At 44.8% G+C, this 16,663-nt stretch overlaps 1 protein-coding gene and 1 non-coding gene across 2 annotated transcripts in view; both read right to left on the bottom strand.

Annotated features, from left to right (window-relative positions):
- Positions 1–16,663, bottom strand: part of LOC126209823 (uncharacterized) — a 419,427-nt gene that overhangs the window by 212,835 nt on the left and 189,929 nt on the right. The gene's annotated exons all lie outside the window — the stretch shown is intronic.
- Trnai-aau (transfer RNA isoleucine (anticodon AAU)) lies at positions 6,158–6,231 on the bottom strand. Its single transcript has one exon. It is a non-coding gene; the product is annotated as a tRNA-Ile (tRNA).

The raw sequence follows: 16,663 nt of genomic DNA, 5'->3' as shown, positions 1-16,663 counted from the left end.
GGTGGTAGCACCGTACAGAGGTGGGAACCGTGAATCCCACGGTACTAGGAGCGAGTTCATTGTAGTGGGAAGCATGTTTCCTACGGCTCACGAAAGGGTTAAGGGATGGTTACGCAACAAGTCGCACGTACTGAAAAACCGCCTCCACGTGGTCAACTTCCGCAACGAAGTCGGTTCCGTGGCCCAGATTTGATGAAAGATTGTGCCAGCGGAGCGACCTCCTGCGTTGTGGCTTCTGGGCTGTATCGACTCTGACGCCTCGCTCAGTCGATACCAGAGCAGATAGGGCGCCACTTATCTGGAGTATCTGGCAGATAACATGGACTGTGGGCGATCCGACGCACGTCCCAGCTGTCGGCTCAACGGCGGCTGAATCTCTGGTGCCACAGGAACGACGTGCGGCAGTATTGTCTGCTGCAGGAACATCTAGAGGCTGGAGATGAACACCCTACAGCAGTCGTTCCCATCTTGTAGTAATACTGAAGCGTTCCTTTCATTCGTCAATCCCAATTCCCATGGCATCGCATGAAGTCAACCTCGAGGCCGATGCACGGCGTGCGAGGTAAACCACGCGATGTCTTTTTCCATATAGGTAATCGGAAACCGTTGTTGGTGGACATATTCTGCTCTGTAGTTTAAAAAAGCGCCGCCATTTTCGCTAGGACCTGCGAGGCAGGGTTACACTTCTCACAACTCCAATGTCATTAATCGGAAGTCCTGTAGCAATTAAGCTACTATTCAGAAGATTGCAACATCCAGCAGAGAATATGTAGAACATTAATCAGGTTATTAGCATCTCCCGCCGATAACAACAAAAACAGGAATACAGCTCGAAATAAACAGGGACCAAGTCACGCAAAAATGCCACAATGAAATTTCCACGGAAACAAATGAAATGTTTTTGGTATCAGTCAACACTAGTCAAGTCCGTCACTCTGATCCACCACTAGCCTCATCTCCACCTAGCCAATACCTTCAATCTCTGATCTGAGGACTGTTTTTACTGGACAACTCTACGCTCACTAGCACGCAGAACGCGCCGAGAGGGACAGGAAAATCCTTAATGATAATTCGACGCTCATGCACTAGAATGCACTTTTATATGGCTAGTATTGTGTCTCACTGTTTAGAGGCGCAAAACGCGTGTGTGTTTTCAGCTCGTTACTAACTGCAGATAAGTAGGAGGCCGAGTTGATAGGAGCTGAACGAGTCCAGGTTGCAATAATATGAGGTACGGCACACTGTTAGAGAGAATGATTATTATTCAAGAAACGCATAGTACAATGAAATTACTTATCTTTAGTAGTTTGTAGGACAGCAGCTACGGCTGTGAACTGACAATCTCGTGACATGGAATACCATGAACTAACACAACATATTCTCAGGGATTAAGCCTGATGGGCCCTCCTCAGAGAATCAATGCAAACATTAGAGAACTGGCTGAGGGCCGATTATGAAAGTGCGTCTGCCTAGGTTGAAGTCTAGCTAAGAAGTGAACGAGGCACACTCCAGTTCCGCCGAGCTGCACAGCCCGCTAGAGTGCGGCAGACGACGGGCTGCCAACCTTGTGCTGGCGCGGCGTTGTAGTAGTATATGTGGAAATGACATGACGCCAGAGAGAAAACACTTCGCGCCGATACTTTTATGTTACAGGCTGTGTGATTTCGTGAGTGGTGATGTTTTACCTTAGTTACTTACATGTAGTAAGTGATTTGCATGTGAAATTGTTCTGAGTGTTTGCAAGGAATTGGCTGTAATTAATTCTCACAGTCGCAACGGCGACGGAAGTCTGCAAACGATGTGGGTAAGACGCTGTGAATGTCGCAAATACTTCAAGATGCTCTCGTCATCTTAGAGAAGCAGGTTATGTTAGATACTTGCGCTGTAGACTGATAAATGCAGCAGAAGAAAGGAGGGAAGGAAGGAACGTTTCAATGACAAGCCATAGAAGCAACAGAGAGACCGCGGAAGAGGAGTGCCAATAAATGTACATTCACTGATGAAGTTCTTTGTAACGATTCAGACAAATCCTGTTTACAGAATTCCATAGCGGCATTACACAGCTGGAATTGCGTGCTCCTAATAAATATCTTCGTAATTAGTTGTCGGTCGGTGAGGCCTGGCACGAAGTCGGCGTTCCAAAACATCCCAAAGGTGTTCTATAGGATTCAGGTCAGGACTCCGTGCAGGCCAGTCCACTAACGGGATGTTATTGTCGTGTAACCACTCCGCCACAGGCCGTGCATCATGAACAGGTGCTCGATCGTGTTGAAAGATGCAGTCGTCATTCCAGAATTGCTCTTCAACAGTGGGAAGCAAGAAGGTGCCACGCAAAACAACAAGGGGTGCAAGACACCTACATGAAAAACACGTCCACACCGTAACAACACCGCCTTCGAATTTTACTGTTGGCACTACACACGCTGGCAGATGACGTTCACCGAGCATTCGCCATACCCACACCCTGCCATCGGATCGCCACATTGTGCACCGTGATTCGTCACTCCACACAACGTCTTTCCACTGTTCAATCGTCCCATGTTTACGCTCCTTACACCAAGCATGGCGTCGTTTGGCATTTACCGGCATGATGTGTGGCTTCGGAGCAGCCGCTCGACCATGAAATCCAAGTTTTCTTACCTCCCGCGTAACTGACGTAGTACTTGCATTGGATCCTGATGCAGTTTGGAATTCCTGTGTGATGGTCTGGCTAGATGTCTACGTATTACACATTACGACTCTCTTTAACTGTCTGCGGTCTCTGTCAGTCAACAGACGAGGTCGGCCTGTACGCTTTTTTGCAGTACGTGTCCCTTCGCATTTCCACTTATCACATAGGAAAAAGTGGACCTAGGGGTGTTTAGGAGTGTGGAAATCTCGCGTACAGACGTATGACATAAGTGACACGCAACCACCTGACCACGTTCAAAGTCCGTGAGTTCAGCTGACCGCCCCATTCTGCTCTCTCACGATGTCTAATGACTACTGAGGTCACTGATATGGAGTACCTGGCAGTAGGTGGCAGCACAATGCGCCTAATATGAAAAACTTATGTTTTTGGGGATGTCCGGATACTTTTGATCACATAATGTATCTGCAAAATGATATTCTACGACACACACTTCAGGAGATACGACTTCATAAACATTGAGCCGCGTTGAAATGAAACTGCAGGGCGAAATTCGCTAGAGATACAGGTGGAATGTTCGTACAAATACGTGGGAAATATGTTCCAGATATGTGAAAAGTATTTGACATCTGCGTATGCGGGCAAACCACGGACAAAACCCTGGAACGATTTAATCGAATTTGGTAAGGAATACTGTGCTGCGGGGGGGGGGGGGGGGAGGTGTGACAATGTGGTGAGATGGAGGTAGAGGAAATGGTCGGAAGACGAGCAGGCCGCTGGACAGGGAGATGGGAGATGAACAGCGAGAGGGGTGGAAGAGACAAGAGTAATAGAAGATTGGAATAAATACGAATCCACACAGGTACTCGACTAGTTCTGGATGAGAACCATCCAGAATGGCGGCCGATGACTTCCGGTGTAAGAAATTATCTTTGCTCTGCCAAACGTCTTTTCAAAGTAGACGGAGGAGCGGACAGAGCTTCAAGTCAATCTGTTTCTTGGTCTAGGGTTGGGAAACTGGTCGTCAAAGCCGGAAAAATCAGAATGTTTAATGGCGTGAGGAAGGAGACTGCACTGGGAATACACTACGTACTCAGAGGACAGGCGATCTGTAATTTATCTTCCCACTGGCAAAAGATTCCCGGATCACCCCCTCCTCCCCCCCCCCACCCCGCCCCATTCTTATCTCCGGGAAGGAACTACGAAGGGGGAGGTAACCATGAGAAAAGGTGGAATAACCAACGAAAGGGCAACATGTTAGTAGTCAGACCGGCAGAATATTTGACGTAATAGGTTAACTAGAAAGTTCTGCAAAGGGAAATGGGAAGGCTCAATCTCAGGTGTAGTAGGCCTCGGTTAACTGAAATATGAAGAACGATTTCTGGTGAGAGGAATGTAGGATGTCAACAGAAGAACAAAACGGTGTAACAGGAGTAGGATTCGTTATGAAAAGGAAGGGTCGAGTTTTTTTTTCCTTTCTACACTGGCTTTTAACATATGCCCATAACCACAACCTCAACACAGGAAATATTATTCTACAGTTCATTTTGACCTATGAGTAGTTCATCGACAGGGCTATTCTCATCAGATTCGACAAACCAATGCCAGCATTGATTCATATTTACATGTCGACATCATAATAAGAAAATCGAAAGACATAGATGGTTCAGGAGGATACTGAACTTGTGAATCATCATATAAAGGAAGATGAAAATACAATAATCAAGGGTGATGGGAACGTTGTGGTGGGGGGAAGCAATAGCACACTGAGTTAAAGAGATAGTATGGACTCTGCAGTAGGAATGAGAAAGCAGAAAGGAAGAGATTTTAGTTAGTAACTGCAAATACTCTGTTCAAGAATCACATGAGGGGGTAGTATACTTGGAAAAACCCAGAGACATGGAAAGGTCCCAACCTAATGATATCATGGTCACGCAGGTTCCGAAATCAGATACTGGATTGTAAGTTGTACCCAGCAGCAGGCATAGACTCAGATCACAATGACGACGACTAGAGTGAAGATGAAGAGAATCGTCCATAAGGACGAGTGTGCGGAGAGGTGGGACATTGAGGTACTAGGGAATGAAGAGCCACGCTTGGAGTTCTCCGCGGATGTAGATACCACGACAACGAGTAGTTCATTAGGCAGACCAGTTGAGGAGGAATGGGCATAGCTAAAAAAAAGGGTATTCACAGAAGTTGGAGAGGTAACTGCGAAGAAGCCATTGGTAAGAGAAAAAATACTTCAGTTGATCGACGAAAGAACAAAGTACAATAATGGTAAGGATAATTCAAGACCACAGAAATACAGATCACTAAGGAATGAAATAAACTGGAAGTGCAGGGAAGCTAAGGCGAAATGGTTACACGAAAATTGTGAAGAAAGCGAAAAAGAAATGATTTTCGGAAGGACTGACATAGCATATAGAAAAGTCCAAATAACCTTCCGCCAAATGCAGAATGAAGAAGAGAACGGATAGGTGGAAAAGGTGTTCTGAAGCCCTCTGTCTGTGGGAGGATTTGTCCGATGTGACAGAAGAAGAAACAGCAGCCGATAGGCAAGAGTTAAAGGATCTAGTGTTAGAATCAGAATTTAAAAGAGCTTTGGAGGACGTAATATCACAAAATGCAGAAAGGATAGGTAAAATTCCATCAGAATTTCTAAAATGATTGGTGGAAATGGCAACAAGACGACTATTCATGTTGGTGTGTAGAATGTATGAGTCTGGTGATATACCATCTGACTTTTGGAAAAACATCATATAACACACTTCCGAAGGCTGCAAAAGCCGACAAGTGCGCAAATTATCACACAGTCAGCTTGACTGCTGATAAGAATAATTTACAGAAGAACGGAAAACAAAACTGAGGATCTGTTAGATGCCAATTAGTTTGGCTTTAGGAAAGGTAAAGGCACCAGAGGGGCAGTATTGACGTTTCGGTTGACAATGAAAGCAGACTAAAGAAAAATCAAGGTACTGTCATAGGATTTGTCAACCTGGCAAGATGTTCGAAATTCTGAGAAAAATAGGGGTAAGCCAGAGGGAAAGACTGGTAATATACAATATGCACAAGAGCCAAGAACGAACAATAATACTTGAGGACCAAAAACGGATTGAAAATGGTTTAAAACAGGAGTGTAGTCTTTCGCCCCTGCTGTTCAACCCATAAATCGAAGAAGCAATGACGGAAATTGAAGGAAGAGTGGAATTAAAATTGAAGCTGAATGGATGTCAATGATACGGTTCGCTAATGACATTGCTAACCTCAATGGAAATGAAGAGTCACAGGACATGTTGAATGGCATGAAAAGTAATGAGTACATAATATGTATTGAGGTTAAAACGAAGAATGACTAAAGTTATGAGACGTAGCGAAAATAAGATGGGCTATAAACTCGGTAGAACTGTGGATCACGGACTAAGATAATGAACTGGTCCGTGTGTTTGCGGGGAGGGGGGGGGGAGGGACTATCGATGTCAGCGACATCGGGACTTTACGCAGAATCAGCAGCGACGAGCGAAAATGTGTACCGGGCCGGGATTCGAACCCAGGATCTCCTGCTTATTAGGCAGGTGCGGTAACCACTGCGCCGTCCGGACACAGTGTTTATCGAAGCTGCACGGATTATCTCAGCACGCCACCCGGCCGAACCACACTCCCACCAAGGGCCATCTATCTGCGGTCTCTGTCCATTTCCTCCATGATCGCCGGCCACGGTGGCCGAGCGGTTCTAGGCGCTTCAGTCCGGAGCAGGTGACCGCTACGGTCGCAAGTTCGAACCCTTCGACGTGCATGGATGTGTGTGATGTCCTTAGGACAGTTAGGTTTAGGTAGTTCTAAGTTCTAGGTAACTGATGGCCTCAGATGTTAGGTCCCATAGTGCTCAGAGCCATTTGAACCTCCATGCTCGCTACTCAGATTCCCGCAGGAGGTCGGATGTATTTGTGCATCCGCACTGAAGAAGTCGAATTCGTTGCCCATCGAGGCAAATCAATTACACGAATGCGTGGTGTCTGTTTTTCAGACATGTCCGAAAGAACAGACATCACAGAATCATAATTAAGGAATTCTGCTGCCTTAGAAGTAAAATAACGAGCGTCACACGAAGGAAGAATCAGACTACACAGACAGAGGGCATTCTTAAGCAGCAGAATTCTACCGATGTCATAGGCCTTAATTAGAAGATATTTTTGAGAATGTCCATTTGGTGCACAGGATTGTATGGTCGTGAAACACTGACTGGAGGAGCACCCGAAGGGAAGAGATTCTATAGCTTTGTGATGTGGTGCTACAGTTGGATGGTGAAAATTGGAGTGACTGACAACACAAGAATGAGCATGTACTTCGCAGAGAGCATGAAGGAACGAATGTATGGATAACTCAGAAGAAGGAGGGACAGGAGGATTTGGCATGTGTTAAGACAGCAGAGAATAACTTACATAGTACTAGAGCAGCGTTTCTCAACCTTTCAGTATTCACGACACAATTTTCAATCAGAATTTCCAGCGCCCCGCCCCTTTCATCATACAGCAAACATAAATATATAGCATGAATGTTGGGTACGAGGGACATTTGAAAAGTCCGTGCAAAAATAAAAACTACTTGCGTGTTTGTGGTAAACCTTTTTTATTTTTCGACATAGTGTCCTTTTAGACTTTTACACTTCGTCCAACGCTGTTCTAATTTGTTGATCCCTTCCGAATAATAGGAACTGTCCAAGTCTGCAAAATAGCATTAGTTGCTGCAATCACCTCCTCGACTGAAAAAAAATCTTTCTCCCGCCAGCCATTTCTTCAAATTGGGGAAAAAATAGTAGTCCGAGGGAGCCAAGTCTGGAGAATAGGGGGGGAATGAAACGAGTTGGAATCCTATTTCCATTAATTTTGCGACCGCAAATGCTGAGGTGTGTGCTGATGCATTGTTGTGATGGAAAAGGACTTTTTTGCGGTCCAATCGCCGGCGTTTTTCTTACAGCTCGGCTTTCAAACGGTCCAATAACGATGAATAATATGCACCTATGATAGTTTTACCCTTTTCCAGATAGTCGATGAGGATTATCCCTTGTATATCCCAAAAGACAGTCCCCATAACCTTTCCGGCCGTAGGAATGGTCCTCGCCTTTTTTGGTGCAGATTCTCCCTTGGTAATCCAGTGTTTAGATTGTTGTTTGGTCTCAGAAGTATAGTAATGTATCCATGTTTCATCCACAGTGACGATACGACGCTTAAAGTCGTGCGGATTCTTCCTGAACAGCTGCAAACCATCCTTGCAACACTTCACACGGTTCAGTTTTTGGTCAAGCGTGAGCAATCGCGGAACCCATCTTACGGATAGCTTTCTCAGTTTTATGCAAAATATTATGTACCTGTTCATTTGAGATGTCCACAGTACTAGTAATCACACACACCTTAACTCTTCTGTCATCCATCACCATATCATGGATTTTATCAATGATTTCAAAAATATTCAAATGTGTGTGAAATCTTATGGGAGTTAACTGCTAAGGTCATCAGTCCTTAAGCTTACACACGACTTAACCTAAATTATCCTAAGGACGAACACACACACACCCATGCCCGAGGGAGGACTCGAACCTCCGCCAGGACCAGCCGCACAGTCCATAATTGCAGCGTCCAAGACCGCTCGGCTAATCCCGCGCGGCAATGATTTCTGGAGTCTTAACCTCCACAGGGCGTCCAGAACGTTCAGCATCACTTGTGCCCATATGGCCACTCCGAAAATTTTGAAACCACTTATAAACTGTTCTAATCGAAGGTGCAGTCGTCGTAATGTTTATCAAGCTTCTCTTTAGTCTCCTGAGGCGTTTTGCCTTTCATAAAGTAATGTTTAATCACCACACGAAATTTTTTTTCGTCCATTTTTTACAATCGCTCGACTTCCTTGATTCACACGAATGCCAAACACAAAGAAATAGACCAATATGGCTGAAACTTGGTGTGCGTTCTTTCCAAAGATGCTACTAACTAAAAATGACCTCAATACGCGTCGGTGGTGTCATCTCTCGGACTTTGCACGGACTTTTCAAACGCCCCTCGTATTTTGACGGTAAGGCTATTAAGTTACAAACCTTGCAAATTATCAAGAATAACTAAATTTATTTCGCAGCACCCATCCGCTACATTGACAAAACCAGAATCGATGGCCCTCTATTGCTCTGTCTTTCAGTTGGCACGCGAAAATACTCCCAAAGGTCTCTCAACTGCCAAAGGGGACGCCTTCATAGACTTCTCGCCAAGGGGCGAAATCAAGAGACAAATTAGTAATAAATCGCTCTTTGAATTCTGGGCTGCGGTCGACTGATGAGATTTCTGCCCTGAAACAAGAACGTTTCATAGACTGTTACCATTTACAACATCCTACCTTTCGCGAAACCGGATTTTCTGCATTCATGACAAAGTACAAAGAAGAGCTAAATATAAAAAAGTCGTCACAGTGTATTTCTAATACCAAACTGTATTTATAAGAGTATCACATGAGTGTCAATATAAATTTCAATTTTTTATCATGTCATAATGTATTATACTTTTCTTCTTATGACAGTAAATTTATCAGTTTTGAATTCAATGTTTTTTCTTTTCGAAAAGCGCCTACATCCCATCTAGTGTTATGACTTCCACTCTCCCTCCACCCCCATCCTTCTAGAGGGGCGCATGCCACGAGTTGCCCATCACTGTACTAGAGGGACCCATAGAGGTTAGAAACTGCAGACAATTGAGTTTTAGATGATAATTGAGGACGTAGACACATGCGCTACTCTGAGATGAAGAGGAATTCGTGCTGGGCCACGTTAAACCAGACAGAGGACTGACTAACCAACCACTCCCTCTCCCTCCCAGAGTCTGTGGGTTTCCTGTGGAAGTGAAAGGAACGATAGCTGGCAAAAACTAGAAAGAATGTATGTGAGATTATGTTTACTAAAAGTCGCAAATATTTTATATGCTTGTCACTTACACGGAAGGGAAAATTAAAAATTGGTGTGATGAGCACAAGCGGGTTAACACCATCAGTCTGCCGACCGGGGTGGCCGAACGGTTCTAGGCGCTACAGTCTGGAACCGTGAGACCGCTACGGTCGCAGGTTCGAATCCTGCATCGGGCATGGATGTGTGTGATGTCCTTAGCCTTAGGTTAGTTAGGATTAAGTAGTTCTAAGTTCTAGAGGACTGGTGACCTCAGAAGTTAATTCCCATAGTGCTCAGAGCCATTTGAACCATTTTGAACCATCACTGTCTCTGAAACGCCAACTCGGACGCGCCTCGAGGCAGACCTTGTATTAGGCTGTCTCCTAAAGGCCATGCATGTCAAGCGCTGTTTGCGAGGGCAGTTATCGCTAATTAGAGCTCTCACCACGTTCACCTGTTACAGCACGACAGAGTCGCTTTGTCGTAGCTTCTCTAACGACAGGGTTCTTACGTTACGCAAACATATTACGGGTTGACAACAGTGCAGGCCAGTCTTTAAACCATTAACGTGTTATCAGGGCAATGAATACCTTATCTGACGATGCGCTCATCTTACGGGCGAAATTAGCAATACACTGCTGAGAGAAAGCATTATGAACACTGGATATGGTATGTCCTGTGCTGGTCGTGCGGGCACGTGACACTAAGGAAATTACGTTAAGTGGGGAAGAAGTGAATGGGGAATCGTACGAGGGGAGATATGAGATTAACTCTCAGTAATTTTACTACCAAAAAATGTAACAGGTGACAAACAAACAAAAAAAAAATCACAAATTGTCTTACATCTTTTACCAACGTTTCTACATGGTCACCAACGTTCGACACATTTCTTCCACCGTGGTAATAGTTGGAATATGCCCTGTTCGCAGAAATCCGCTTGGTTGGAGTATAGCCATCTGCGGACTAATGATTTCAATTCCGCTTCTGTCGCAAAGCGTTGGCTGGCCAGGAATTTCTTCGTGGATCCAAACAGAACAGAGTCCAACGGTGCAAGGTCCGGAATGTATGGTGGATGCTGGAGTACCTCCTAGTCAAATCTTCAAATCTGGTGATATTCTCACGCTCAGGAACAGTAACGTGGGGGGGGGGGGGAGTCTGACACAGTCATCATTAATGTTGTGGCGTTTGTCAGGAAGGGCACGACGCAACTTGACCAAAATTTTAAAGAGGCTGCAGCATTCACAGTGGTCCCGTGTTCAGCAGAGTCCGGCGGCCGCTGTGGCCGGAAGGTTCTAGGCGCTACAGTCTGGAACCGCGTGACCGCTACGGTCGCAGGCGCAGGTTCGAATCCTGCCTCGGGCATAGACGTGTGTGATGTCCTTAGGTTAGTTAGGTTTAAGTAGTGCACTAGGGGACTGATGACCTCAGATGTTAAGTCCCATATTGCTCGGAGCCATTTGAACTTCTTTTTTTTCGGCAGAGTCTACCAGTAACACACTGCGCTGGTAAATCTCTTACGTTATTTGATTTTCAAACAGCTGAGCAAAACTAGCGCACTCAGCCATTTTTCTCTTTACTTATTATTATCATCACTAAACTGACACACAATATTTTTTTTAGCCCAACGCAATCTGACTTTCAATAATCCCTGCAAAAGAATGGCCGTGACTAACAATAACATATACCTTTCATGAATCACTTACCTCACAAAAATCTTCGTTACTCGAACTACTGCAATACAGCGAGCGCCACTACTGCCAGCTAAATAAAAGATTGTAACTACTGAAGGCACTAACTACTGATAGGCATAGCAAACGAAAGGTTTTGATATAGAGAACAAACAATAATAATGTTCAAAAGTCATCATATATATCTATCAATTCATGACATCCATCTTTACAAATTTCCTTTTTCTGGCAGACACACGTCCAGATAATTCGCTTATAGTACCTTCTCGAAACTCTGGTACCTCTCTCCACATCTACCACTGCTGTCGGCTTACCTCCAACTGCCCAACACTACACGCTGTCCACATCCAACTGCCCAACACTACAATAGTGAATATTCCAGCAATGCCAAACAGCCGCAGACTGCACACAGCACAGTCAGTGATTTTCATACAGAGCGCTACGTGGCGTTACCAACTTAAAAACCTAAACAGCCTATCTACAATGAATTCACTGCAGAGGGTGCAGATGGACAGCTCTCGAAAAGTGCCTTGAGCAGCTAGTTCGGCAACTCACACGCAGTGGAGATATCTTAGACCCTGCAGCTACAAAGAGGCCCGACCTTATCGACTTTATTAGTACAAAGACAGGGATTAGTAACCATAGCGACTATGGCTACTGAAGATGATAAATCCGTCAAGAAGGCTAGGAGAGTGTTTCTGCTAAGAAGATGTTGTTAGCGTCTCAGACAATGAACTGACATTTTGTTGCAGTATGTATGGTCGTAGAGAAATTATGGGCACAGTTTAAACGAACTGTATATCCTGCTCTGGAGAAGTATGTTGCCGGTAAGTGGTTTAATTACCTAAGGAAAAGACCACTCTGGTTAACAACGAAATTCCTAAAATTCTGAGGAAAGCATTCAACAGCTACCACCGTCATACGTTAGCGAAATATCTTGCCGAGAAAAGCTGAGCGGGTCTAATGCTTCTAGCCAGTCAATCTCGAGCAATATGTGCTGGCAACAGAAACCAGGAAAGAAAAGCTAAAGTTTTAAATTTCGCCTTTAAGAAATCGTTCAGACTGGAGGATCGTACAAACCTACCTTCGTTTCACTATAACATAGATTAATGGATGGGCGACGTATTAATAATTATCCCTGGCGTAGAGAAACAGCTGAAAGCGTTGAAAACAAGTTATAAGATCCGGATGGAATCCCGATGCTGTTTTAAGGACTGCAGTAGTAGCCCATTACTTTGCTAGCATTTATATCGAATCTCTCGCCCAGTAACTGGCAAAAAAAGCGGGTGATCGTTGTATATAAGAAGGGTACAAAAACGGACCGACAACATTACAGACCAATAGCCCCAACATCTGTCTGAGGCACAATTTTTGAGCATATTCTGAGTCCGATTATAATAAACTTCCGTGAGATAGGAAAGTTATTGCCCACAAATCAGGACCGATTTAGAGAGTGCCGCTCTCGCGAAACTCAGCTTGTCCTTTTTTCACATGATATTCTGCGAACTGTAGACGAAGGACAACAGGTTCTCTATTCCTAGATTTGCGTGAAGCGGTTGACACGGTGCCCTACTGCAGAGCATATGGAATACGTTCCGAGATATGACAGTGGCTCGAAGATTCCTTAAGTTACAGAACCCAGTATGTTGTCCTCGGAGACGAGTGTTCAGAGACAAGGACATCGTCAGGAGCGCCCCAGGGAAATGTGACAAGATTTTCTATACGCATAAAAGGTCTGAAGGTTAGGGAAAACTGCTTTCTGCGACTGTTTGCTGATGACACTGAAATACACGCGAAAATATCGTCGTTGAGTGACTGTGGAACAATATAGAATGAATCAATTTCTGGTTGACATGGTGAATGGCAACTGGTCTAAATGTCTAAAAATCTAAGTTAATGCAGATGAGTAGGAAAAACAACCCTGCCATGTTCGAATAAAGCATAACAATGTGCTACTTGACAGTCACATCGATTAAATATCTAGGCTTAACACTGAAAAGCGATATTAGATGAAACAAACGCATGAGGATGTTGGTAGTGAAGGCGAACAGTCGCCTTAGGTTTATTGGTAGACTTATAGGAAAGTGTGATGATGATGGTGATGTTTGGTGTGTGGGGCGCTCAACTGTGCTGTCATCAGCGCCTATACTAGTCCAATTTTTCTTCTCACAGTCCAATTTTTCTTCTCACAGTCCAATTTTTCTTCTCACAGTCCAATTTTTCTTCTCACAGTCCAATTTTTCTTCTCACAGTCCAATTTTTCTTCTCACAGTCCATCTAGCCATTGTCACGAATGATGATGATGAAATGATGATGACAACACAAACACCCAGTCCCTGGACAGAGAAAATCCCCAAACAGGCCGGGAATCGAACCCAGGACCCCGTGATCCAGAGGTAGCAACGGTAGCCACTAGTCCACGAGCTGCAGACGATATGAAAGTGTGGCTCAACTACGAAGAAGACCGTGTATAGAGAATTTTTATGACCCATTCTCCTGTACTGCTGAAATCTTTGGGATCTCATTATGTTGGATTAAAGACAGACATCGCGTCAGTTCAGGGCCGGGCAGCTAGATTTGTTACTGGTAGGTTCGAACAACAAGCGAATATTGTGGAGACGATACTACTGGGAAAGTTTGGAGATTCAGCATTTGAAACTGACTGCAGAACGACTCTAATGTCATCAACGTACATTTTGCCCAAGGACCACGAGCATAAAAGTCAGGGCTCATACGGAGGCGCGAGTTAAACACAGAAGGGAGTGACTAGCAGTGGGACAAGGTACACTCCTCCATGCACCATACGGTGGCTTGCGGAGTATGTACGTAGATGCAGATTCCTGCGATGATACTGGCTGCAAATTGGGAAATCCACTGACAAACGACTTTGACAAATAGCAGATTGATCACGTGGTGTAGCCTTTTACAGCCGCTATCAGCTTTACTTAAAACTTCTGGGCTGACAGACTGTGGTCGATACGTAGGCCTTTCCCCGAACGTTTCGGCTCCAGTTGCGCGATACATCCTCAGAGGTGAAGTGGCGAACGGTAATCACAACTCGAGGGAGCGACGAAGATACAGGCAGTATAGACGGCGCCGTAATGCATCACGTGAGGCCAGCTACGAAACTACCTCCGATGGTGCTAACATTTTCCACTGAAAGTAATCGATCGTCATTCTGTCGGTGCAAAATCTACAGCCATATTTTATCTAATTTGGCACCTCCCTATTTCCTGTTAAAATTTTTTACTGTGTTTATAAATATCAGCAGCCCCTGTATACATGCGAATGTGGTAATGCGTTGTTTTCGATATGTAGCGCGTCTCGCTGAAGTTTATTTCATTATTACCTTCTTGAAACACATTTTCTACAACGGCAGACTTATCTGCGTATCAGATATTGCCGTCTGGGACATAGGAGGGCACCAAGAGGGCAATCATGAAATAAAATTCAGTGAGACGCATTTAGTGAGTGGCATGGTAGAGAAGTAGTCGGAAGGTAGTTCACAAAATCTCTGCCAGGCACTTAATTGTGAACTGCAGAGTTGTCATGTAGATAGTCCTAACGTTTTGGCTCATTCCTTAAAACACTTTTACTCAGTCCGTAGCAATTTTCCTTGTACATTAACTCCTTCTTTTCGGTGTATCCCTTTGAGGCGATGTCTGAGTTTGTTAAACATTATTACTACGACTTTTTATACTAAAGGCAACTGTCATCGCATAGTGACTTTCTTCATGCAGATGTCTGCGGAGATCCCGGAAATAATCTGATGACGTGGGATTTGAAATCCGGTATGTTTCTCAACACCGAAATCCATTTCATTTTGCTGGGAAGCTACATGCCCGCTCCATTGCCGTTGGTATATAGCGCCACCTGGAAGCTCTCTGAAAATGAAATTCTATTTTTACGTCGTGTGGCTTTCTCCAGCGCTCTGCTTGATGACTTGGGGTGCGGCACGTTGGTACAGGAAGACATGCTCGCTCGCTCGCTCGCTCTCTCTCTCTCTCTCTCGCTCGCTCGCTCGCGCTCTCTCTCTCTCTCTCTCTCTCTCTCTCTCTCTCTCTCTCCTCCACTATGTCACCGCTCCAACACGATTTTCCGTTATTTAAGACTTTTACAGAAACGAGACGGAGTCGGAGGACATGAAAGGGTAGCACTCAGATGAGAAGGTAGTGGGACAGTGTTTGTAGCCTATCCCAGATGAGCTTCCATCTGTACAGTGAGAAGGCAGTAAAGGCAAACATGGCAGAATCTGAGATGAAATTAAAGTTCAGAGAGAAGACATAGAAAATTTACAATTTGCAGATGGCATTGTCATTCTGTCAGAAACTTGCAATAGCAGTTAAGCGGAATGGATAGTGAATCGAAAAAGAAAATTTAAGATGAATATGAACAAAAAGTACAATAAGGATATGGTAGAGAGTTGATAAAAGTCATGTGATAATCTACATCTACATTATTACACTGCAATTCACATTTAAGTGCTTGGCAGAGGGTTCATCGAACCACAATCATACTATCTCTCTACCATTCCACTCCCGAACAGCGCGCGGGAAAAACGAACACCTAAACCTTTCTGTTCGAGCTCTTTCTCTTATTTTAGTTTGATCATCATTCCTACCTATGTAATGAGAGAATTAGATTAGGAAATGAGACAAAGGACACTGAAGAGCCAAAGAAACTGTTACACCTACCTAATATCGTGTAGGGCACCCGCGAGCACGCAGAAGTGCCGCAACACGACGTGGCATGGACTCCACTAATGTGTGAAGCAGTGCTGGCGGAAACTGACAACGTGAGTCCTGCGAGGCTGTCCATAAATCTATATTAGTACGAAGGGGTGGAGATCTCTTCACGCAGCACGTTGCAAACCATTGCACATATGCTCAATAATGTTCATGTCTGGGGAGTTTGGTGGGCAGCGGAAGTGTATGAATTCAGAAGAGACTTCCTGGAGCCACTCTGGAGCAATTCTGAACCCAAGTCCATTGGAATGCACACTGGACATGAGTGGATGCAGGTGATCAGACAGGATGCTTACGTGCTTGTCAGCTGTCAGAGTCGTATCTAGATGTATCAGGGGTCCCATATCACTCCAACTACATACGCCCCACGCCATTACACAGCCTCTACCAGGTTGAACAGTCCCCTGCTGACATGCAGGATCCATGGATTCATGAGGTTGTCTCCATACCCGTACACGTCCGTCCGCTCGATACAATTTGAAACGAGACTCCTCCGTCAAGGCAACATGTTTCCAGTCATCAACAATCCAACGTCGGTGCTGACGCGCCCAGGCGCGGCTAAAGCTTCGTGTCGTGCAGTCATCAAGGGTACACGAGTGGGTCTTCTGTTCCGAAAGCCCATATCGATGTTTCGCTGAATTGTTCGCACTTGTCGGTGGCCCAGTACTGAAATCTG

The sequence above is a fragment of the Schistocerca nitens genome, chromosome 10 (assembly GCF_023898315.1).
Source record: "Schistocerca nitens isolate TAMUIC-IGC-003100 chromosome 10, iqSchNite1.1, whole genome shotgun sequence".
Classification (NCBI taxonomy): Eukaryota; Metazoa; Arthropoda; class Insecta; order Orthoptera; family Acrididae; genus Schistocerca; species Schistocerca nitens.
Note: the sequence above shows the minus strand (reverse complement) of the source record. Positions and strands in the feature narration are given on the sequence as shown.